At 41.0% G+C, this 25980-nt stretch overlaps 1 long non-coding RNA gene across 1 annotated transcript in view; it reads left to right on the forward strand.

The window, feature by feature from the left end:
* Positions 1-23373, forward strand: part of LOC133932872 (uncharacterized) — a 28069-nt gene extending 4696 nt beyond the window's left edge. The window contains exons 2-3 of the long non-coding RNA XR_009911994.1: positions 12388-12491; positions 23213-23373. This is a non-coding gene — a long non-coding RNA (uncharacterized LOC133932872). The remainder of the gene's footprint in view (positions 1-12387; positions 12492-23212) is intronic.
* Positions 23374-25980: the final 2607 nt, after the last annotated feature.

A 25980-nucleotide genomic window follows, 5' to 3' on the forward strand; every position in this document is an offset into this window, starting at 1 on the left:
TTTAAGAAAAGGACTTTAAGATCTCAAACATGTTTAATGTTAAAGATTAAAGACACGTTCAATGTTCTATATATCAAATGCTCATGCTCCTTGTTCCTAAAGGTTCCATTGATAGGTCCTTTATAGAAACTATAAGAGGAAGGGTATATACCTATCCATAAAAACAATAATGTGATATTGATTTCAGGAGGTGACATCCCACTGTGATCCAGAGAAAACTTCTACTGACGCAGAAATCTGTCAAGAATAATTCTAACTCTCTCTATTTTAAACTAATAGGTTAAACCAGTGATGGAAGGTTTTTTTCACCAAAGTGTGGGGACTTGTCAAGACTCAGCAACGATACTGCAGAACTATTTTTCTATGTCTCAGCAAATAAGCTACCTCAACGACCTGCTGGCCAAGGAGAAGGCCAACCTTAGTATAGAGTACCACGGGAGGATCCAGCTGAGTAAAGAGTTGGAGGAGCACAAACAAGAGCTGTCTCGACAGAAAAAGCTGAAGGAAATGTTCATTATCAGAGGAAAGAAAACCAAACAAGAGCTGGAGCATTTACAAAAGTACAGCAATGCAGAGGCACTCAGCGCCACAAAGATCGCCTCTCAGATAAACAACAACATCAAGAGGAAGAAGATAAAAGATCTTCAGAAAGATTACGAGGAGCTGAAGGTGGCATACATCATCAACCAGGAGAAGTACAACACAGAGTTCCAGGGGGAGAAGACTAAAAAGCACCATCTCCAAGAAGAGTTGGAGGATCTCAAAGCTTCTTATCACATTGTCTGCAAAAGTCACACAACAAACAAGAAGAACTTCAACACTGAGCTACAGGAGGAGATGAAGAAGAACGTTCTTCAAGAAGAGCTGGATAAGCTCAAAACTTCTCATCACGAGGTCTGCCAAAGTCATATAACCAGCCAGGAGGAGTTCAACAGCGTTCTCAAGCAGGAGAAGATGAAAAATAACATTCTCCAAAATGAGCTGGAGAAGCTCAAAGCAACTCATCACAAGGTCTGCCAAAGTCATATAACCAGCCAGGAGGAGTTCAACAGCGTTCTCCAGGAGGAGAAGATCAAAAATAACATTCTCCAAAATGAGCTGGAGAAGCTCAAAGCTTCTTATCACGAGGTCTGCCAAAGTCATATAACCAACCAGGAGAAGTTGATAAACGAGCTCCAGAAGGAGAAGAAGAAGAAGAACGATTACCAAGAAGAACTGGAGAAGCTTGAAGCTTCACTTCACAAGGTCTGTCAAAGACATGCAAACAACAAGGAGAAGTTAAACACCAAGCTCCAGGAGGAAAAGAAGAAGAAGAACGTTCTCCAAAAGGAGCTGAAAAATCTCAAAGCTTCTCATCACGAGGTCTGCCAAAGTCCTATAAAAAACCAGGAGGAGTTAAACAGCGATCTCCAGGAGGATAAGATGAAAAAGAACATTCTCCAAAAAGAGCCGCAGAAGCTCAAAACTTCTTATAGCAAGCTCAAAGCCGAGCTCACGCAGGAGAAGAAGAAGAAGAACTATTTCCAAAAAGAGGCGGAGAAACTCGAAGCTTCTTATAACGAGGTCTCCCAAATACATGCATACAACCAGAAGAGGTTAAACACCGTGTTCAAGGAGGAGAAGAGGAAGAATAATGTTCTTCAAGAAGAGCTGGAGAAGCTCAGAGCTTCTTATCACAAGGTCTGCCAAAGTCAAACAAGCAACCAGGAGAAGTTCAACAACGAGCTCCAGGAGGAGAAGGAGAAGAAAGCTTCTTATCACTAGGTCTGCCAAAGTCATGCAACCAAACAGAAGAAGTTTAACTGCGAGCTCCGGGAGGAAAAGAATATAAAACATCTGGAGAAGTTCAGGGTTACTTCTGATGAGGTCTTCCAAAGATATAAACCTAATGTTTCCAGAACTGACCTCACTGAGGAAGAGGTTCTTTCCAATGTTCTCCCTGATCCCCAACCCAAGGATATGGGGCTGCCTGAGAAGACAGAGAAACCACAGAATGCTTCATTTTGGTACGGAGTCCGCAAAATTGTGTGGTTGTGAAGGAGGCCGAAGAAGTCAGCGGCGCCAACGTCCCCGAGCAACAGAGCTGACTTTACCTTCTTCACCTGCTGTGAGGACTGTCAATGTTAATGGAGGGATTAACAATTTGATTTCAAAACATCATCAAAAAATAAATATAAATACAATTTCAAAAATTTGTAGGACTGCAAAGCAGCACTGGGCGGGCCCTAGCACATGTCTTTTGAAGCGTTGCATGCGTTTTGCCTGAAAAAAATAAATGAATATTGACACAGAGCTGTTCAAGCTTGGACTCTGATCATGAGACAGTTGGTGGTGATAGGACAATGCAAAGTGGAGTTATGACAACATCGTCTCATTTGGCTATTCATATTCCGTGTATGTCCGCGATACAGAACTTCTTGTTTTAATGGCGTGTAATTAAACTTTGAAGCCACACCACGGTCACCTAAATAATAATAATAACAAGACCTAAATATTTCTTTGATCTTTTAACACTGACACTGAAGGAGTGGAGCTTTTTGTTTATGGCTCAGCATCAAAGGATTCATGGTCCAGAACATCATGTTTTAATGGCGTGTAATCAAACTTTGACGCCACGCCACGGTCACACCTTGTGGCGAGAATCAATCTAACTTCTCAAAGTAAAAATATGGAATTAGCCAAAATGGCCACTAAATGCAAAATAGCAGGCTTCTTGTTGCGTTTTTCCAATTGCACCATAGACTTTTTGGTTTGTCTGGTCATGATACACCTGTGTATTGATTTGTGAAGATCGGTCAATGTGAACATGTTCCGGGGGTCTCGGGGGCACCATTGAGCCATTTGGCGATTCCCATTGAAAATTCTAATAATAAGCCTTACAATTTCAATAGGGCCTCCATCGGTCAGTGCTCGGGCCCTAATAATCTAACAACTTTTATACGTACGTACGTATACGTTTGCCGATGGTGGTAAACAACTTGCATGATCCGATGCGACTTCAGGATATCATTAAACTAGATCTTTTGTGATTGTATTTGATTGAGAGGGCCCTAGTGGTGTAAGTTACATATTGTATGTTTAAACCTAGTTTGAATTTTGCTTGCAGAGTAATTACTACTCAGGAAATGACCATGCCCTTATTTTAATATCTTTTTTGTCTCACAACTTGTTTTTCTTGTTGTACAGTGTTGGGTTGGCATTTCAATTTTTTCTTCTCTATCTTTTTTCCCAAAAAAGAAAATACACATCCACACGTACAAACACAAACACCTTGTGAATAATGTGAAGAGCGATGAACCTTTTAAATTGTTTGTCCACCATCAGTATCAAAATAAGGGACCTATCCCCAGCTGTGGTTAATCCAAAAAAGAGAAGCTTTAATGTCAGCCAGTTATTACATTGAGTACTCCTTAATAACCCATTTGTGTTCGGCCTCATACGCGGCTAAAGTGAACCCCGCTCTGCGTTGTCTTTTCCCTGGGCTTGTCTCAAGCCTCCTGCAATGGTTCGGAAAACAGATGCTATCTCGGCTATATTACTTCTCAAAGCACTCATATCCTCTCCCATGTCATTTTCTTTGATCTGCTAGGCTTGCTCTCTTTTCAAGCTCCCCTCCCCAAAACCCACCTCCACCCGCAACCCCACCTCACTCCCCACTTTTCTCCACTATGACCAGAGAGCAGAGCCGCCCGACTGGTTCACGGTGGCTGTGGACATTAGAAATTCCCTTCATCTGTTTTCTGTCGTCAGAGGGCAAGAGGTGCACGGTGGGTCAAACACATTAGCTTCTCTATTTAAAACGCTGTCTCCTAGACAACACACATCTGTAGAACGAAACTCCAAAAGTAAATATGTTTTCTCTAAATGTAACAAAAGATTTGTTTGAAGGTTCTGTCACAGATGACGTATTTGTTCACCACTAGAGATGTTCTCATACCATTTTCCCTTCCTCATACAAATTGTGTTCTAAAAGGCAACGCTAGCCCCACCCTTCACAAAGTCTTGCATATGGTACATATCGCCAGGACTCACCAGGGTGAACATTTTTTCACATTGTAGCAAGCTCTGTCTAACGCAACACTTCAGGAAATCAATTCTTCTTTGCTGCTCGAAAAGCTGTACTTGCCAGTGGCAGAACAGTGCAACTGCTGTTTCGAAGCAGCAAGGAAGAAGAAGTGATTTCTGGGAAAAGAAAATGGCAGTTTGATCTGGGTGGAAAAAATATACTTTAAAGATGTGGTATTGAATCCGCACATACTGTAGATTTGTGTACTATGCAACGCAGTATCTGATGTATTTCTGATGCTGGTATGGGAACATCTCTTTCTCTAGCATATAAGTGTTGGAGGTGTTAGAAGAGGAGGTGCTTTCGGAAGAAATGGGTCTTCAAGAGACTTTTGAAGACTGAGGGGGATGACCCTGCTTTGGGAGGAACCACAAACAACAACAGTTTGGACTGGGGAGGAACGTTGTAGCCGAGGATGAGTGTATGCTCCTAAGATACAAGTTCAGGTCAATTGGTGAAATCACCTATTGCAGAAGAATTTTAAGTAGTAGTTATGGCAACATTAATACATTTGTATGCTTCTGTTGAACCTGCAATTTGCTCAAGTAATTCAAATATCGGTCTGGTCTGAATCAGTGAAAGTTCATAGGGACTTCAGACACAACGTGTTTTTAATCAACATTTAACAAAAATCCAAAATCCCCTCACCTTAAGCAAACCAGTTATATGCTTTGTAATGCAGCCATCTGACTCAACCATCTAAAATAAGCGCCATTCATTCAAATCAAATGTTTGGACATAATCCAGGCAGCGATTAAGGAGACAGGATATGACTTTATGGTCAGAGGAGAATCAATTTATAATTGGTAAACATTAACCAGGAGCTCAAAGTACCAACAATTTGAGAAGGAAACTTTGTACACAGATTTTTGCATTATAAAATGCACGACAGTCCATTTCCTCTGTTACGTTACAAATTGAAAGTGGATTAAATCCCAGGTTTATTGGAGCTGAAATCGTTAGTTATTTAATTGATTTAACAAAATAAGTCTTTTTTTCGATCATTTTTAAGAGAAAAGAGCAACATCTCAATTGCTCCAGCAAATTAGTTTTCCTTTATGGTCTTCTATAGTTTAAACTTAATACCATTCACTTTTTCGGTTGATCAGACATCTTGAACTCTGCCAGTTTGTGATGAAAACATTCATCAGATTATAGTATTTATAACCATTTGGTGCTTCCACTTTTTATGCCTTTCCCTCCCAATATACAATGTTCAATGATGAGAATTTGGTGAATTGATGCTTTATTTGTCATTTTGTGTCTTCTCAGTGCTTTCACTATACATAGGTGCACTATATAACAGCCTCCATTCACATCCCCTTGTACGCAGCAGTTTGAGAAATATAAATTGAGAAATTTCGATTTTTTGTCGAAATGCAAAAAAACACTAACTCTTGTGCATTAATTTCAATTTTTTAATAATTAGAGTAGTCCCCCTTGTGTTTCGTTTATGTCCAGTATCTTTATTGAAATGCTTGCACACATACACACACACACACACACACAACTACACATACACATACACACACACACTGGACCGACTAACTGAGGGCAGGCGACCAGAGAGTCTGTGGCTTTCTTGCGAGCAGCCAGGAGGGGGAAGCATCCCTCTTTGCAATTGTGCCTAGAAGAAAAAGAAAGAAAAAGTAATTAAACAAACAATTGACCAGGAACCGTGCACCTCCTTATCCAATCTACCATTCGTGCCTTTTGCTCTAATACTTATGGACAGAAAATACAGGGAGGAGAAGAAAAAAAAAAGATTGTTTCTAGTCTCCTCAGTGACTGTAAATGACACACATGTTTCATTGCCCATTCATTTAACCTGCGCTGTGTTTATGAAGAGAAAGGGATTGAGAAACAAATTACGTAGTGTCATTTAATTAGGAGTTTTGCTGTGAGCAATAATCCTGTTTTTTTTTTCCCCTCATAACCTTTAACTACTTAATGGATTTGAGAAGCTATTACCTTTTCAAGATTTCTGTTTTTAATTATTTCGGAGTATTATCACAGATATGAAATGTCAATCACTCACCGGGACTAATGCTGCGGTTTGCGTTTGCATATTATTTATTTGTTGATTCAAGCTGTGGGGGGGGGGGATCTTTCATCCCATTGAGCTTGTCACATTCATGACTCCTTATACACACACTCCATGAGAAGAAGTTACTTACATATATTAACATCGTGTATGTATACACCTGTGTGTATCTTGAATAAGAGTATGACTTAATATGATTTAACTCAAATAGTTTTCCTCTGTGTTTATACTGAAGGTGTGTTAAAATATAACTCAGGAAGTGTGTATGTGTGTGTGTGTGATCACATTTAGGCAACACTGTGAAAGAGGCAGACAGAGTTTGTTTAGTTTCCCCTGGAGGACATCACCGCTCTCTGCCAAGAGACCAACCCACGTGCTGTGACATCAGGCCCAACTGTGTATATGAATATCGCCTTAAATACACGAGCCATGTGAGCTATGCTTGATTTATTTTGCCAGACACTCGCAGGACTGTGAGGGGATGTTTCCCGATCTTAAATCAGTGGCTCCCCTTTTGACAGCGGCCTGCAGACGTGGGCCAAAAAAATATTTAATGGAAAAAATAAATATCGGAAGCACCTTACGCAGCGTGTGCGGGTCGATAGTTTAACTCAAGGGTGTTTGGAAATGTCTAGGAGGATAAATTAGGCATAACTCGAGCGGTTGAAATATTCAAAATCTCAATTCAAATAGCTTTTCACCCAGGTTCGACAAGGCTCTTTAGGTTGGCGTGTTGGCTCCGCGGACCCCCCATGGCACGCGGGGCATGTAATCCTCCTGAAAGTCTCTCTGGGTGTCTGCACTCTCATAAAGCAGGGAAATGAATTGTGTGGCCCAGGAAGGGAAAATGAAAGAAAGGGGAGAATGAAATTACAGGCCTGGCTGACTGCACAAATCATGCATATGATGTTTTATGGCTTGCCAGAAGAATTCAACACCTGTGGATCACCGTAGCTATAATTGTACATGAATGCACTGGGATGGCGGTGGGAGGAGAGATTTGCGGTCGGTGTGTCACTGAATGTGTGACTGTGAGTGCGTGCACCTAGTAGGTGTCTATACAGGACCTTGTTTTTCTTGGCAGGGCCGGCCTGTTCGAGGCAGAGTGAAGATGATAGGAGAAAGTCGAGGGAACGCCTGTTGTTCACTTGGTCGGTACATCCTGGGTGAGCCGCACACAAACCACATTGCTCGCTCGCAGATGCTTCATTTACCATTGTAATTACCTTGTTTATTTACCCGATCGGCTTTGGTGGGAAAAAACGGGGCCCGATCCATCAGATCGGGACAGTTTGGCTTAGCTCCGGCGCTGCCATTTACTTTAATTAAACGAGGCAATCAGAGAATTATAAATCATTGTTTGGCGTGACCACTAGTTCTGTTTGAACCTGGTCCTCTTCTTCAAAGCCGACACACCTGCTCCTACGTTAAACACACACACACACAAGGCCGTCTGCAGCTGCTGAGAACCAACGACCAGTTTGTATCCTATTATTTCCAGTTCATTAACTATTTATTGCAACTTCAGGCATATTTGGCAGCTTTTCTTCACTGGTCTCAGTGATTTTTTTTTTTAAACTTCTTTAAGCAAGTAAGTTTAACACTTTCCCGAAGAATAAGTGGGACGTAGGAATAAAGGCACAATCCTAAATAAGATGACAACACAGTTCTCCTCCTCCTCTCTGCTGTGGATGCTGATACTTGAGTCAAATTGATTACACCACTCCATCTGCATTATGACCAGCCTCCTCCTGTGTTTGCAGCCTCTGCCTACAGCACAGAGTTAGTGTACAATTACATATAGTTTAATATATCTGCCTGAGCACCTTTTAAATAAGCATCACAAGTCCACAAGGTGATTTGTCTTCCAGCCCCATTACTCTATTGTACATCTTGATAGCCAGGGATCGCTCTGAGCTATGTTTAAGCATTAAATAGTGTATTATTATTTCACATAAATCAAGCTGAGATGTTCGGGGGCATTCATAAATTTTGCATTTCTCAGAGACAGTATTTTAAAGCCTCTCCCTCGCTCGCTTTTTCGCCACTGAATTTTTGAAACTAAAGCAATTCTGCTCCCGATAGTACATCAGGAAGGTATATCCAAAACAACATGTAATCCACTTTAGATTAACTGTGACTTACTCTAACACATTCATCATAGCACTGTTTTCCATAGCACTGTTTTCCATGCGGTTGTCAGTGAGGCGGCCAGATGCACGCACCATTTCCATCAGAAAACATTATATTTTTAGTGCCACGAATAATGAAGGAAAAAGAACCTTGTATTAAGAACATTTGTCATAATATTTTCTCAGGTAATAATGGCTACCGGATGTCTTATCTGTGCTTTGTGATTAAATAATTACATTTAAGGGTTAATGTTTGTTATCAGCCCTTTTTCCCCAAGTGATCCCTCCTCACACTCTCACACGCACACACACTACACACCACTTGGATATTAGTTCTGTGTTTGTGCAAAGTTTCTTTTGAGGAAATTACTAAGCTTTACACACAAGCAGGTGAGCTGCGGAAGTCTTAGACAGGCTGATAACACATTCTTTCGCCGTGCAGCTAACTCCTGTGCACATTTGGATCAGATTACTCTTGAATGTAGTCAGAGACTGAAGTACTGATTTTTCAATACACTGGATTAAACGATTACTCTTATCTGTATACTTTTGTAAAACTAATGTAATGGCACATTTTATTACATTTCACAGCAAAGACAATTATCAATTCTGGTTCATACAATTCTACCTAGCTGCAGCTAGGGACCAGAGCACCCTGTCACTTAGTCAGACTGGGGTCAATGGCACAGAACAATGGAATCACATTTGATTTATACTAAATAAGTCCCTCCTTTCAAAGAGGTAGAATGTTTATCCAATCAGCTCTCTGCGTGTTGTCTTCAGGCTTAGATTTGGTCACCTCCAATCTGAATGAAGGACCCCTTCGAAGGTCTCACTACACATCAACGTCAGGCATCTGCTTAGACTCCAAGTGTTAAAACCTGTTTTCCCAGAGACCCCTGTCTCTGACTGTAACACCTTTGCACTCTATCGCAGACAGTAGGATGGACCCTGCTGTTAAGACCTTTTGTTTCATCAGAGGCACAAAGGAATCTCCAACGAATACACATCTGAGTCTTCCAAGCTGACCCCACATGTTTTCAGTCTTAAACACACAGAAATACATATCAGAATAACATTCCCATCTATAACAGTCATTCCTTGCATGAAACATAACTAAATATAAAATCTGCCATCACACTAAAAAAATCAAAGCTTTTACCTTAAACTAAGGAAATTGAAACAGAGAACCTTCATCTCAACACTATTTCCCTTTTTTTCCCACCAGAGAGTGGAACGTTTGTTTGAGAAACCCTTAATGAGACACACCTCACTTCACTTAATCTGGTTATCAAGTTTTATTATTTTAATATTTTCATAGTAGAGACATACTCAAATTCTAGTTATGCAATAATTGACAATGTTACATAATCTAATTTCATATTTTTTCATATGTAATTTGGGCTGATTATAGATATATATTTGATTACATGACTAATTGGCGCTGATGTCCCAGTCAGGGACTGTAGGGTGTGAGTGTTTAAATAGGTCAAATGTGCAGCAGTTTGCAATCCAGTGTGGTCCAGGAAAGAAAAGGCGTCTAACATGTTTATCATGTATAATTATTGGGTTATTAGAAATATACATACCTTTAATAAGGGAGAAACAAGTAACAGACATTATTTTGAGAGCAGGTCATGTGCAATATTTAATGTTAAACAATACCGATATAGATAAATTATGTTTAAATGTGCACCTGAAGTTAAGCACTTCATATGTCACTGTGAATCACAACAAATCTGTGTATGATTTGTTTGTTGTTTAACTCATGCAAAAGTCTCCTAATTGAGATATCTGTGATTTTCATACTCTCATTGCAAACATACACCACAATTAAAGATAATTTTCACTTTAAAACATGCTTATCGTTCTCTGCACATAGTGATTATATGACCCACGGGCCCCCGGGGGCTGGAGTGCTGCTACAAAGTCAAGTAAAAAAAAAAAGAAAAAGAAAATCATGTAAAAGTCATTGCAAATTGGAAATTGACTGGATGCCAGGACAGTAAGTTGAGGATTTGGGGCGTGGGGGTGGGGTCGGGGTGGTGGGGGCGGTGCAGCGGGTGTTTGACGAATGTCTTTGAACTAGTTTCTGCTTGCAGAAAATATCGCTCGTGGCTTGATATTCTTTCTGAAGTGTTTCATGGCTGTGAGAATTAAGAAATAACGCGCCGCGCCAAATGATTCAGTGAAAAGATGGCCAACACCCACAGGTATTCTGTTCACATGACATCACCCTGTGTAAAATTGACAACTTCATGTTTTTTTTGGGGAACTTGATCGCGTCTCTGATTTTATAAACATTCCTATTCAGGGGAGATTTAAAGGTTTATGGACAACATCAGTCCACAGATGCTGTAATTATATGAAGCGTTTCCAATACAAATTTAGATCTTTTACACATGTTGCTCGAAGGTGCATGTGAACGAGATCTCTGTCTTTCTTTACCTCCATTCCTTGGAAGCACTCGTCTTCTGAACTTGACATGTGTTGGCCCACTGCATGTGTCTTCCCCCCCCCCCCCCCAGACCTTAACATCATGAGCTGGAAACTCAGCGCCTGTCGTCGCTCTCTCGTGATCGCCCCACTTCCTAGCTCACGCTTCAGCATATGCTGGCTACAATACCTCGCAGGATAAATACCCAGTTAAATTGAATAAACATAATTCAGACATGCTCCATTCCAGCTCGTCTGTCTCACTGATTCCATCACTGCAAAGATGACACGTCGGCTGAAAGGCCAGCGTCACGTAAAAGAGGATTTTCTGCAAACACTTTTCCTAAGATTTTACTGAACTTGTTTTGTTTCTTTATATTTGAAACTTCTTATAACAGCAATATATTAATAATATGTAAATTAATAAACAAATATTATTTCCAGGTAATATGACTTTCTTGGTTAATATGACATTATCCTTTGAACGTTATGATTTTCTCTTTTGTAATATTACAATGTATTCTTGTTATATTATGAACTATTCTGAAAGTGTTGTTTTCTCTCATAGGAGTTTATTCTCGCAAATCATAATTTCTTTCTCATATTATTACGACATGGTTTTTGAAATATTATTACATTTTCTTTCAACATAATAAACGTTATTCTTTTAATATTATTACCTTCTCTTGTAATATGGCTTGTAATATTACATCTTCTTGATATAAAAGGACATTGTCTTTTATCATATTTGAACACTGTCGCAGTATTACAACTTTTTCTCTCATAATATTACAACCTGTCACTTATCTTGTAATAATATGTCGTTTTCTCTGTTAATCTCAGTTCTTTCCCCTCTTTGGTGGCTGTTATACTTTGTTGTCAAATAAGAACTTTATGCAGTTTATGCCCAGCCACAGGATTGCGTTAACACAAATATTGCACGCATATCACCTGACCTCTGAACCCTCCGTTTAGTTTCTCAGTGTCTCATGAAAAATCCGAAAACAGTGTAAAGAAAAGAGTAAAGATTTGCATCCTCATTGTTCCCACTGCCCCCCCCCCCTCCCCATGCTCTAACGTCCTTTGTTAAAACAAAAGCATGTGTCTGTCTGTCATCTCAGCACCACTGCTGTGGATGGGGCAGGATTCCAGTCGTTTGAAGTGATCTTGTTGTGGGAAATCTGACTCACTGGAGCTCAGCACAATCGCAGGCTCAGAGTGAATTGTGTGCTGCACCACTTCAAACATTTTCCATTTGTATTACGGGATGAACTTTTTGCAGTGCCTGTTGTCGTCTCTTTTCACACTGGCACACCCGCACGCTAAAAATGGTAAATACAACGTGTTCACATTCCTGCGTGGCTCCTAGAAAACAATTTTTTATTGCATCTGTGCACATGCTAGTCTTGATCTCATAAATCACCAAACACAGAAAGCTTGCGGTGTATTTACCTAAAAATACACACATGACGTTACACACCTATACTTTTACAGATGTATAAAATGACAGCTTAATGTGTATTGACAAGGAACACACCCCCTCTTTCCTTCAAACACACACACACATGCACGACTCCAAACAGACTGCAGTAACACAACATTAAGCGGTTTTCTCTTCTCTGTTATCTCCAGCTTCCTTTTTGCCCTTTGGTTAAACATTCTCTTGGCATGCATGATCTCATTTAACTTTGATTTCCTCTTTTTTCCAGGACGGCATCCTCGATGGTTCCAATTTCCAGCCCATTCCCCAATTTTCAACCCCAGTGACAGACAACACACGCTGGAATGTCTGTTTAGCTAAAGAAGGGAATTGGTAAGTGATGATTGTCTATGCTGTTTAAGATAAAAAAAAAAGGAGAGTTTGCTGCAGATAAGGATTTGCTGGGGCAGAGAGCAGGAAGCTCAGAAAAACTGGTTTGAATGTTGCTGCGAAAGTAGCTTCATACCACATGTGTGATTTATGTGACTGAGCTCTAGACACACTTGAGACTGGCGTTAGTTTTACAGAAAAGAAACAGTTTTTTCCTAAATGGATGTTTTATCATGTTAAGACACTGTGTGCGATATAAAAAGTAAAAAAGCCATTCAAAGTTCAAGCAAAATATTTAAATTTTAAATTAAATTATTCACCAATTTAACTTTCTTGTTAATTTCAATAATTTCTATAAATATTTTTTATTTAATTTAATTTAAAAGGTGTGAAAATATATAGTTCTTTCCCTAAATCAAATGATTTTTCGATTACCAAATTTAAGTTACATATATTTCTCTAATGCCCTGTGTGCTGTTGGTGCCTGACATTATTGACTTGATGTGATTAACCTCTGGAGTGTGGAGACTGTGTCCAGCATGAAGGAGTTTTTGTTTGTTGAATAAAAGCAGCTCATTGTTTGCACTTAAGTGGTTTGTGTAATCCCCTATAACCAACACCATGAACGCAAAGGATTCTAAGAATCTGTTTTCAGCACATTTCCAGTCGAAGCGAACCTGGAAATTTTGTCTCTGTCTCTCTATTATCTCTCTCTTCCCTTCCCATGAAACACAGCGCCCCATTTCCAAAGCAAACAGATTAGTTCCAAGACCAGGGAAGTAGGAGTAATGTAAGTAAGCGTACAAATTTAAATATGGGACCTCAAAAACATTGTTAAGCATTCATTTATTTTAAAAGCAAGCCTTGAATTTCTGTGTCTCTTTCTGCACGAAGATGAGATGGAAAGTCGCTGAATGCTGCAGTAGTTTAACAGCGTCCCACTGCTCCTGTGTGCTTCATAACTGCTTGGGTGAAATAAACATGTCACATAAAGCAATGCACTTCTTCAAAATGCAACATCACAACCATTTCAGGTGGGCTGGGCTCACACTCGCTCTATGGTTCGAGAGAAACGGCTGCACACTTACTACTCAACATTTCCAATATATTTTTAAAAACTTACACCTTTTGGAGATTTTAATGTTTTTGAGTTATTGCAAATGTTGAGATATGTATTATTACATAATGAAATGTGATAGAAAATAATTATTTTATTACGTAACTATTTGATTTGTGTTATATAATATAACATTGTTTTTGTCATTGCATTGTTTCTCTACCGCTTACAAATCCTAAAACAGCTGTGAAAATGTACTTTCACCGAGTCACAATGCGAATATTGAGTGACTATTTTACCGGGGGTGCGATGCCAATTAGGTGTTTTGTGTGTGTGTGTGTCTCGCTGACTGATCTGACCTGCCAGTAGCTCCCTGTCCGGATGAGGCGATGTACAGATGGATTCCGACCGAGCTTCCGCAGTCCTTTATGACTTAGCCTGTCCCCCCTGTAATTGAAAAAAAAAAACTCAAGCTAGGCCTTGTTGTTTTGGGATTTGTCTTTTCATAATGTAGCTCGAAAACAGGAAAACCAATAGTGGGAATAGACCCCCAAATATAATTAATTTTGTGGGGGCTGGGTGTAAGCGTGGGGCGGCGGGGGGGGGGGAGGTGGGGGGGTGTACTATTATTGCAGGAGGAAGACTTCTAATCAGTTGCAGATTTCTTCCTGTTTGGTTAGCGTGACCGTGGCCAATTACCAGTGAACTCTGTGTTACAGTTTCACTTCCTGTGCTACCCAAAAGAATGGTCTGAGGCCCGGCACAGCTGAGTCTGGCAGGACAGGAGGGAGAGCGAGACGAGGGAGGGAGAGAAGAGATAAAGAGAGAGAGAGAGAGAGAGAGAGAGAGACAAAACAAGGCCCATAAAAGATGAGACTGTAGGAAAGTAAACAGAGCGGAGGTAGGAGAAGGGAAGTAAAAAAGAAAAGTGGGGAGGGCTGAAATTTCCAGCCAGATCTAAGGTGCACAGACATGAAGCCACATACATCCTTTATCCACCTAATATAGAACATGACGTGGTTCACAACGGAAATGAAAGGATTTTGGACCTGACTTCTCTTGCTGGTTCAGCTGTTCTCAGGTAAAGGCTGAAACTGCTCAGCAGCAGCAGACTGAACTCAAGTCACAAATGCAATAACACAACTCAATCATTCCAGCGACGTTATCAAAAGACACAATTTGGCATCGCTGTTTCCCCCTAAATCGAATTAAAGCACCGGACTAAACAGCTGAATGACAATTGCAAAGGCATACCGGAATTAACATAACATTTCTTTTATTTTTTTTTTCCCCACAACGCGTATAAGTAATTCAATATGTCATGGTACCTCTCGGAAAGATCTCTATGCTTATTAAGCCCCGTACTGCTTTTGCTAAAGGCCTGCCAAGCCAGTAGTTTACACCAGATTAAAACAATATGCTCAAAACGTCAGTCACGCTCTCTTCTCAGGCGTTTTGTGTGAATGTTTTGTGACACTGTATAAAAACACAAGACATGACAAAACCTAACTGGCCCTGCCACAGTTGTTTCCTTGCACAACCACTTACAGCCTGACCTGCCAAATGGTTTTTCTTTGGCTTGAACCAACTCCCCCCGCATATTATTCACCTGAGTCCGCCCCAGAGATCTCTTATAATTCACTCTTGATATAATTGTTTATTTGTAGAATTAGAGGATGTGTGCACATTGGGAAAAATCTATCAGGATTTTCAATCAGTCATTCATCGAAGTTTGACTGCCCTGAATCATGCAGTTTTTTAAGATAGATTAAGATAAGATTAAGATATGTTTATTTATACCAAACACATGCACATACATATATATATATATATATATATATATATAGTTGGGCTTGTCCACATATTGACAATATGTATATGTTACTCCCAGTAAATTAAGTTGTACTTATTTTCTTGTTGGCCTCTAAATGTCTTAAATATTTTGAAATATTACAGGCTAGGTCTTAAATATACTATAGTCTTACTTACGCCCCCGTAATGCTTATTCTTTTGAGCTTTCAAAGTGTTTTAGTTCTTTAAACAAGATCAACGTGGAACTGATGACTGATTATTGCAGTACACTCAGCTTGTCTGTAGCTTGCCTGTAGTTTGTGAGATTACATAGTGTAAAGAGACTTTTTCTCCGCTAGACTACTTTAACTTATCTTCCATTATGGAGAAGCGTAAAGCCCCTTTAGCACTTGTCAAAAAATCCGCTCACACCCACTAACATCTGGTTTTGGTCTGCAACGGGAATGGATACAATCGCCATTCACTCCCGCGTCAAATATCTCTGCTGTAGATACAGGTTTTAACCGGCTCCTGCTTCGAACGGCAGAGATGGAAACGAGACACCGGGTGAACATGCTAATTTGGCAAAATTTGTGTTGTCAAACATAACGCAGTGGAGTAAAAACAAGCAAACTCCTCTACTGGCAATGGGAGAGGATCAAATCGCCTTTTAAGGGTTAACCTGCATTTAATAAACCTGTGTGTACCCCTACTTATAGTGTATAAAGAGGTATTAGTAGTTCTGGGACTCTGATATTCCCTAATTTTCTGTCGTATTTGACACAGATCTTATATAGTCTAAAATAAGTCTTCAAAACCCCTAGTCCAAGTTAAACCTATTTCTAACTATTACAACCCTTTCGTATTTGTAAGGACTGCCTATCCTAATCCTCCAAGGTCTTTAACTCACTGGTCCTCACAAAGATAGAAGTGCAAGTACACAAACACTCTTACTGTACAATATGAGTAATGGATGGGGGGGACGTACTATTCAGTGTGAACTGGAGGGCCCAAGTCACTAAACTAATCCTTGTAGCACGGATTCCCACTTCCTGCCCAGTCGTTTCGCTGCAGCTGCCTGGGATCATTTCACAAACACAAGGTATTCCTGGTAGAATTGATTCTGTTAGATAGTACATTGATCACACACACCGCCTGGAGACAGAAGATGGCTTTACAAGCAATAAGATGGGAGACAATTATATTATTTTAGTAAAATAAGACGGAGTACAAGCAGCGAGTGCCAATAGCCCAGGCAGGAGGAGGGGCGAGGGGGGGGGGCGGCACCGGCGACCCCCTCTGTGGCTGCCTCAATGTGTTTGTGCTCCATCCTCAAGTGGCACGGTAATCCACTAAACTTTCCTCCGCCCGCTTCTCTCAATGCAATCAGGATGCGAGGGCTCACCAGTGATTGCGTTCATTTGTAAAAGCATCCAAGCCAAAATTGAACCCCAAGGCTGATAAACTATAAAGATGCTGATCAGATCGTGGCTAAGGAGTCCGCACTCGAGGGCACGAGATGTCAGGGCTGGAGCCAAAAGAGCAATGACTCTGTATACCTCACTCGGAGCCAGGCGGCCGCCCCGGAATACAAACAAGGAGAGAGAGAAAACACATACCCCCCCCCCCCCCCCCACCCCCACCACAACGACAACAAAACTGCAGCAGGATTTGTCATCCCGCAGAGGAAGGTGTTATCTGTTCGGCAGATTCACAGTTTTTGCTTTTCTTTTCATTGAGTCTGGTCTTAGATGGAGGGAATGGAGTTGTAGCTCGTACATTTTATTTTATTGATGCAGCTTGATGTCAATTTCTTAAGGCCCCTCAAGAAAGGCAGGAGGCCAAAGGAGGTGCTGCTCGGGGATGTCACATGTTTACTACCCTGCAACAGGATATTATAACCCGATTTATCCACGAGTTAGTCCCATCGATTTAGTTTTTATTGCACGCAGTGAAGAGGTGCCACAACTTTTTTGTTAACTCTGGAATTATCACCCTCAACTATGGCACTGTCTCCCACTGAACGGCGTCATTACTTTAAACACTCCTGTCTGCCTCTGCGAAAGACTGAGGACAGAAAGACGGAGGGAAGGGAAAAGAGAGAGAGAGAGGGAGGATCTGAGGATGTTTCCCCCCCCCCCCCCCCCCCTCTCCATCCTTGTGGCCCCAGTGCGTTAAATGTCAAAGAGCAGACAGCGGGAGACTGATTCCATGAAGCGATGTGAATGGAACTATTGAAGACCCGCTCTGATTGACAGCTCTTCCTCTCGCGCTCTGCCCCGAGGGTGACTGACAGTGTGGTTCATCTCACATTTTGTGACTGAGCTAATCCAGTAAATTCCTACCAGACGCAGCCCAACTCAGCGGAGACCTCCCGCTCCTCTCCCAGGTGGAGTTTTTTATTTTATCTCTTCCTCCCCAAAATAAATATGTTTTTCCATCTGTGGCACTGGAAACAAACCGGGGGAGGGGGACGCGGCTATAATTAAGTGTTAGTACATAATTAAGCAAGTTACAAAAAGTGCTAGTTTTCAATGAATTAAAATGTAGACTAATTACATGTGGGAATTAGCCTGCTGTTGTGCTAGTGATTAATACTGTCATAGGTTATTGTCTCAATATGCCGCCAGTTGGAAATGGGATCACCTTACTGGAACGATTGATCTCTTGCCAAGTTCAAAAAATTAATTGACTCAACCATCACTGACACACAACCATCTCGTACGTCGCCCCGCATGCCCACGAGGTGCGCCACTTATCCTCCCGACCTTGCACCTGTATTTTGATGTGCGCCGGTTCTCAGGAATCCCTTCCACCGCCACGCTGCAGCTGCCTTCAGACACGCGAAAAATGCACAACGCGGTGACTTGCAAGATCTATAGGCCGTCATCGAGTGTGTAAAGCGTGATTGCAGCAGCGACCGGGTGTTTTCGCAACGTCCCACATTAAGGAGAGGTATTTGACAGTTTCATTAATCATCATTCCTTAAAAGATCACTCTGTGAGGGTACGCATTTAGGCGTGATTAATTGCCGGCGATGATGTGCCTGCCCTTTTCCAGTAGGTCGGTGCTCAAAAAAGAAAAAAAAGAGTCAAAGCGGTGGAGCCCTAACTGTGTGAAGCAAAGTTATGAAGACACAATAACAAGGATCCTTGAAAAGACCCTGTGCTCAAAAAACAGGCACTGATTGTAATTAGTAAACTGAGGCCTTATAACAAGAAGGGAAGATGGAGATTTCAATGTGCAATATGTCATTTTTTTCACAGGTAAGGGTGTCTCAATCAAAACAATAATAAAAAGTCGTCCTGAAGCAACATAGGATCATGGGAGTTGTGGGAGGGCACCACCATTGCCGATGAAAATCTACCTGATGTGACTCAGGTTGAAATCATGTTCACGATATAGGCTACGTATAGAATTTGTACTCAAGTTACGAAGCAAATGCTAAGTAATAGTTGTGGAGCTAACAAACCGCGGTAGGAATGGAACTGCTAACTGGCTAACTAGCTAGTAGAGTGTTTTTCCTTCATCATATGTTGTTAGCCCCAAAAATTATAGCAGAGCAACGGGTCAAGCAGGTATGATGCAATTCAAAGTCGACCCAAATCAACAAGTACAGAATCAACAATATATATATAACTTGGGTCTAGTTGTTTTTAGACATTAAACGATACATGATATTAATTTGATTGCTTGTACCACATCTCAGTATTTATCAGTGTTTAAAGACAAACATCACAAGCGTCTTCAAAACCAGCTTCATAGTAGATGTTCTCATCGGCTTTGACTCTTGAGATTTAAAGTAGCGGTGTCATGAATAATTCCGTCACGCGGCCGGCTCCTGCGTTCTGTCCGAGCAGGAGACCAGGAGACAATACTCCAGTGTGCGAGTTCAGGTGTTTTTCCTCATTGGCGTGACAGAAGCCTCGCCGACCATTTGTGACTACGGCAAAGTGAGATAATGGCTCATCAGGAGGAACCGGGGATGACTCGCACCAGCTCTGAGGCCCACATGGGGCATCGCACACTTGAAGTGGTATGCCTTTTGAAGTGGGAGAAACCGAAGGGGTGTGGTGGACTGTGTCTAGTCCACCACACACTGTATTACATTACCAGAACGCTGTTTGTGCTCAGGAGGACTTGTGTTTATTGAGTGGAGCAGATCCTTGAGAAAAAATAAATATTACATTAAACACCTCGTGAGTTGACTCGCACTTCACAGCCAATTCTCATTAGAGGCAAACATTGTGTTCACACACACAAATGAGGCCTCGTAATTAAACGATTTTATGCACAATTCAAATTCAAATCATCCCGTCTTGACACAGCCAATACATCTGTCATGTGGCTCCTCGTTTTTTTTTGGGTGAATAATTAAAAAAAGAAATAGAGAAACATCCTAATGAGAGAACCTTACTTGAGGGCTTTGCCGCTCCACTGACTATCATATTAATGTATTCCTGTGTGAATTAAACGCATCATCAAACACCTAAGTTCCCTCCATATTTTCCTCTGAAGACGAGGGCTGGACACCGGTGTCTACCTTGCCCTCTGCAAGGGCATTCTTCATTATTACACCTCTTGTGATTACTTGTTAATAGCCATGTGCTAATGGTCCCCCCAGTAATTTGACAAAAACACTGGGAATTTTTACTTTTTATGAGAATGACATTGTTTCGGTCAGTGATTAAGTCATTAAGATATGTCAAAGTGAATTTAAAGTGATATGTAGATTTAAAACTCCTTCCCAGCTTCCCCTTGAAGATTTAAAAATAGTTGACATTTGTACAGAAATCTACATTTATAGGTAAATGTATGACATCTTTTTGAAATTGTTTTGTTTTGCAGGTTATTCAAAAAGATTATCAAAATAGTTCATAGGAAGATTATCTTGTTAACACCAGCCGTCAGCAGAAGGATTTCTCCTCCTTCTCATGCTTTCTCTTCTTTCTTCTGCCCGGAGCTCCGGTGACTGCCAGTGTAATCTGTGCCTGACCTTTCTCCACCTCCCTAAACCTTGCTCTGTTCCTCCCCTCCTTCCATCTATCCGCTCACCCCCCCCGCGTCCTCCTCCGCTCACCACGGACTGACAGTCGTGAGAGCTCCTTTCTCTCGGCGGCTGACAGCTTGAACTGGCTCATTAGGGCAAATTGGGAGCGGGGAGACTAAACCGAGTGAGCAGAGTTATTTTAGAGGCCACTTTGCGACAGAGCAAACATGCCAGCTCACGGCTCGTATAATGGCTCGCTGGCGTTTGAAGGAATATGTTGGATTTAACTATCATAACACACCTTCAGCGCTGAGATGCTAAGTGGTCTCGCACAGTGCGCTGTGAAGAGTTTGGAGATGAGTGAAAATTTGGAAGAAACCAGATGAAAATCAGGTTTTTTAATATTCTAACAGAGTTGCCAAAACAAAGGCACAGGCAGTACAAAGCAGGCAGTTAAGGTGCGACTGAATCGTTGATGTGAATATTGTGAATGGATTTGCTCGTAGCTGAGAGAGCGAGGCAGGCAATGTGTGATTGATCACGTCCCACAGGGGCGACAGCCAGCACGCCATTTACACACAACAAACGGTGTTGGCTTCACTAAACTAAGCTCCCACAACCTATGCAGATAGCACAGTCTTTCATTTTAACATGTGCATACTAAACCTGGCTGATAAACGATTTGCCTAGCAGCACTTCTGTCCATATTTTATCACAGCAGACAATACTCAGTGGCGTTGCCAGACTTGGTGTATATCCAGTATTCAGGCGAAAAAAGCTTCTCCTGAACCCCTCAACAGCTTGGCTCCCGTAATTAACTTCCACAGGACTGATGGAGGCCTCAGTCAGCCGCAATAGAGATAGAATACGAGCAGTGGAAGAATTTTTAAATAGTTTATAAAACAGACAAAGGGCGTACAGACAAAGATTTCATTTTGAAGAGGTCTCGGGTCAGTCATGCTTAAAGCTTATTCCTTGTTGTGCAGATAACCTCCGTCACACAGAAAGTTCCTGTCGAGGGCGGAACCGGCTGAAAGGATTAATAAATGTTTATTCTAAAAGCTCCGCAAGTGCAGAACATGGTGAGAAACCTTTAAGCTGTGGCACGCCGGCAACATTTGTAACCAGTTTTCTGAACGTGGCATTTTATGCCAACAATATGAGCAGGGCAGAATGTTAACTGTTTTATCCAGAGGCGATGGTGATTGGTAAATCTGGAGCTCCACAGTTTTTGGTTTTGTTTTCACGTTTTTACACTCGGCGAGTGCTTCCAAATCCGAAAGTGTCAGATGAAGTAAACAAATGTTCAGCCTCAAATACCACAACATTTTTTGGGGATTTTGCTTTAGTTCATCTTTGTATAGGACATATTTAAATAAACATACATAGGTGAAAAGCTGCATATACTGTAATAACTCATAATAACTCAAAAAAACAACAGCATATTGGAATGTAAAACACAACATGCTGCAAGTTATTTAGAGGCTACCTCTTTTTTATTAATATGAAAATAATTCTGAAAATCCTTATAATACACAAAATAAAAAATATGATACATATACAGAGCCCTTAGAGAATTTAGCCAAAATTATCCAAACTGTGCAATATTATAACGTGCAATATAACTGTAGTAAACATACTCATCTGTTTTAATACCATATGATTTACTCCATTAATTGTTTGTGTTATTTATCTATTAGACACGTATTATTGTGCAAAGACAATAGAGGCATTGACATGTTTAAGATGTGGAAATGAATAGATCAAACGTGTGAACTGTGAACACAGTTTTTAAACATGCCTCTGCACGCGTTCACATACTTTGATAGGCAGCTGACTGACCTGTTCCCTGTTTGCGCACACACACATGCACACACATGCACACACTTGCACACACAGACATCAGAGCAGCTCCCTCAGCCTCTGCTCTTCCTCAGCCTAACCTTAACCAGACACATCTTCTTTTGGAGGCCCCAGGTGACTCCTTGCCTCCCTCCGATTGGCCGGATCTCGTGCGTGCTTTCTGTTAAAAGGGATCATTAATAGCCAACGTACGACCTCTGACCATCCCTTTAAATCATTAGCCGGCCAACTGATGGTTTCTATTTACCGTCCCCACAGGAGATCTTACAGAGGGAAGAGGATTTGTTATTGTAGGATATTGTGACAGTGCAGTTGATGTGTTGTATTCAGTTGGTCGCTGGAAAGTCAAACAGCAAATACCGGAACAATTCAAATGAAAGGAGGATATTTTAACCACGGCTCTAGATTTATTACAAAAATTATGAAAAAACTGCATTTGGTGCCATGTGAGGAGATTGAAGATGGTGCCAACGTTACATCAAAATGTCAATACATATCATAATAAAAAATACTGCATATCAAATTGCAGATAATATAGTAAATATTTAACAAGTGACTCAGCCTTGTATTTTCTCGTAGTTGATTATTTTCAGGTTTTATATGTGGATATAAGGGAAGTTGGTTTTCAAGCTTTCTAACACAAGGCAGCTCAAAGCTCTTACCGAAGATATACATAAAAAACAAGCATGAAAAACAATTCAAATATATAAAGCATTAAGAAAGAATTTGAGGAAACCTTAAATAAAAACAAACAAACATTTAGATAGAAATTTATTGGAAATGTTATATCTAATGTCTATTTTTATATAATTCATGGTTAGAAAATTTACAAATTGAATAAAAATGATAGATAAGAGTTACATTTTGCTAAACACGCTTCTGCTTGCTGATCCACTCGTGTGGATAGATGTACACATAAATTAAATAAGAGGGTGGCTTTGGTATATTATCACTTAAATCTGGCTGCTGGGCACAAAGTCCATTTGTCAAGTCGCGTTTTATTCCTGTTGTGCCGCTCTTCAGAAACAAGACCTCCTCGGAAAAAACCACTGGCTCATCCATGAGAAGTTTGCATCAGATATGATGGGGAGAGGAGAGCTGCTGCAGGAGCCAGAGGACGATGTGTGATAGTAACTGAAAATAAGGAAAAAAAGTGTTTGTTTCAGCGTCAGTGTGGTTGTGAGTGTGTGGCATTTGTTTTTTGGTGTTCATAATGTGTGCGTGTGGAGGTGTGCTTGGAGGCTACGCCGAGCCTTTCCTTATCGCCCCCATGCTTAAATCATGTGTACAAGTTGTTTCCAATAAACTGTTGAATTTGATAAAGAGGCCTGGCGTTATATAACAACGCCCGGGGGAAGCTCGGACCTCTGCTATCATGAATACATTTTGTCTGATAATAATAATGCCTGTGACTTCGGTCGCTGCCACAGGAAAAACGGCTGCCCTCCTGGAAATCAACTTGCCAGGCGGTGTGACACCTGTATATATGGACGGGCGATGAGATTATAATATATTTATGTTCCCGGGTTAGTGTTAAGAGACTCCTACAAATGAGCGTGAGTAACACGAGGGACTGGAGGGTATCACCGGGAAAAGCCGCGGGGGTGCAAATCCTCTCACCTCGCAGAGAAGGCCTGTTATTCATGAGATGAGAGCCGCGGAGATATACATACTGCCAAAGATCATTTTGCATTATTGTAGAGGATTTACAGTTCGCTGAGAGGAGTCGTGAATCAGTGAGTGAAAACAAATGTATTGCATTAGCCTGTGAACAATGTGCACACGGTAAAAAAAGTATCATCAAATGTATTAGTGTATGTTTTTAAGGAATGGGATCTCTCAGAAACTTTAATCAGGTGCAAAAACATGCGCATGAAGATGGCAAAACAAGAAAAAAAAAAAAAAAGACGTCCCCAAGAATTCATTACTGTGTTAACGGCAGCGGATACTTGGTATTCCCCGACTGCACGAGTCCGCCCCGTATCTCTGCTCTCCACACAGTATCTAGGTAGCAGAGAAGGTAGGCAGGTGATGAATGTTCAGTAATTGTAAGAGTTCAGTGGTAGAAAGATTCAAATCCATGACAGTGAGAAATGGAAGAGGGCCCCGGGGGAAATTTCAGGCTGTGAGGAAGTGCATCCAACCTGTCTAAATAACAGATCACACCTCAACTTGGTCACTTGCTCAGAACATGCTCTCAGATATTAGAAATGTGTTCTTGCTGCAAATGAGCGCGACCACGCGAGCCGCTGTGGCGTGCTTTTTAGACGAGTGTAAAATATTACAAACATCTAATTTGATTAATGGCGTGCGGAACAAATTGTTGTTTAAACGAGTAACAAAAAGAATATAAGTATAAGAAAAAAGCTTTAGAATGGCTTAGTGTAACTCTGCAGTCGTCCTGCTGCAGCTTTGGAAGGTTTGAGGTTTGCTCAACTTCTGTTTGGATGAGTGCATTCACGTCTCTGCACGCACACAGTCATGACTTTTATGTTTTTTTTGGGGGGGGGGTAAATGCATTGTGCAGATATCGGTTTGTGCATTGCTGCTTTTACAGAGGTAACAAATCTATGGTCACGCATGATGATAGAGTGCATGAAGTGTGTCTGTGTGCTTGTGTTCGACTGCGTTCCAGTTGGACTTTACAGAATGTTGTTCTGTGTTCAGGTGACACAAAAACCAAACTAAACGGTGATCAAATAAAACTTATCTCATTTAATTATAACTAATAACCTCCACCTTTTTTAGACACTGAATACATTTTAAACCATATCCCCCGCCTCATTACTAGTGAATGTCTGATTAAGCCAGCAAGCCTTAGATTTTTTGTCTCATTGTGAAAGTACAAATTAAATGTGACCAAAGTTGACATTGGTATTTTTTGTAGCTGCATAGTGCAGAACTCTGTTTGTGCCTTGCTGCTTGTACAAATGTTGCAAATCTGTGCATATGCATGATACTAGATACAGACACATTATAGTGAGACATGCATGAAGTGTGTGTTCTTTTGGACTACAGCACAGTTGTTTCCAATTGAACTGTACAGAATGTTTTTTTTTTTCTGCATCCAGGTAACACAAACCAAAGTGAAGGGTGAGCAAATGAAATCACATTAATTTATAACCCGCACCGTAAATGCATTTTTAAACCACATCCCCCTCTTCTGTACCTGGGCATGTCAGATTTAGCCAGCCAGATTTTTTAAAAGTCCAAATTAAATGTGACTGCAGTTGTATTTTATCTGGAATGCAGCTCAGTGAATAACTGAGGCTGTTTTTATGAGTTATTACTGCTGAACTGTGATTATTATCTGCATTGTTATTATCAAGGCTTTTGTAAGATCAAAAGCATGTGTGTGCGTCTTTGTCCGGGTGTACATAAACTTGTCAGTAGCGTGTGTGCGGCTGGATGCCCTGCTTTTTCATACATGCATGTGCACAATACTTATCCTCTGCAGATCTTATAATCTGGCTGTCATTATTTAATTCACCTTCTGTTTGACGCTGCACCACTTAGCCAGTCAGACCTCAGCCATGACGCCGAAACATGCCCCATCGCATCCGACCTGGAATGTCAGGTAACATTTCTGAGGCTAAACAATCTTGCAGAAGATTACTGGCAACAACACACACACACACACACACACACACACACACACACACACACACACACACACACACACACGCGCATTAATTGCGAGGGGTTAGCGAGCAGAAAAATAAGTTTCTAAGCCGAACAATTATTGAGCATTCAAGCTGTTTCATGTAGCTGGCATCAATTTCTCCTCACTG

This window comes from Platichthys flesus, chromosome 21 (assembly GCF_949316205.1).
Source record: "Platichthys flesus chromosome 21, fPlaFle2.1, whole genome shotgun sequence".
Classification (NCBI taxonomy): domain Eukaryota; kingdom Metazoa; phylum Chordata; class Actinopteri; order Pleuronectiformes; family Pleuronectidae; genus Platichthys; species Platichthys flesus.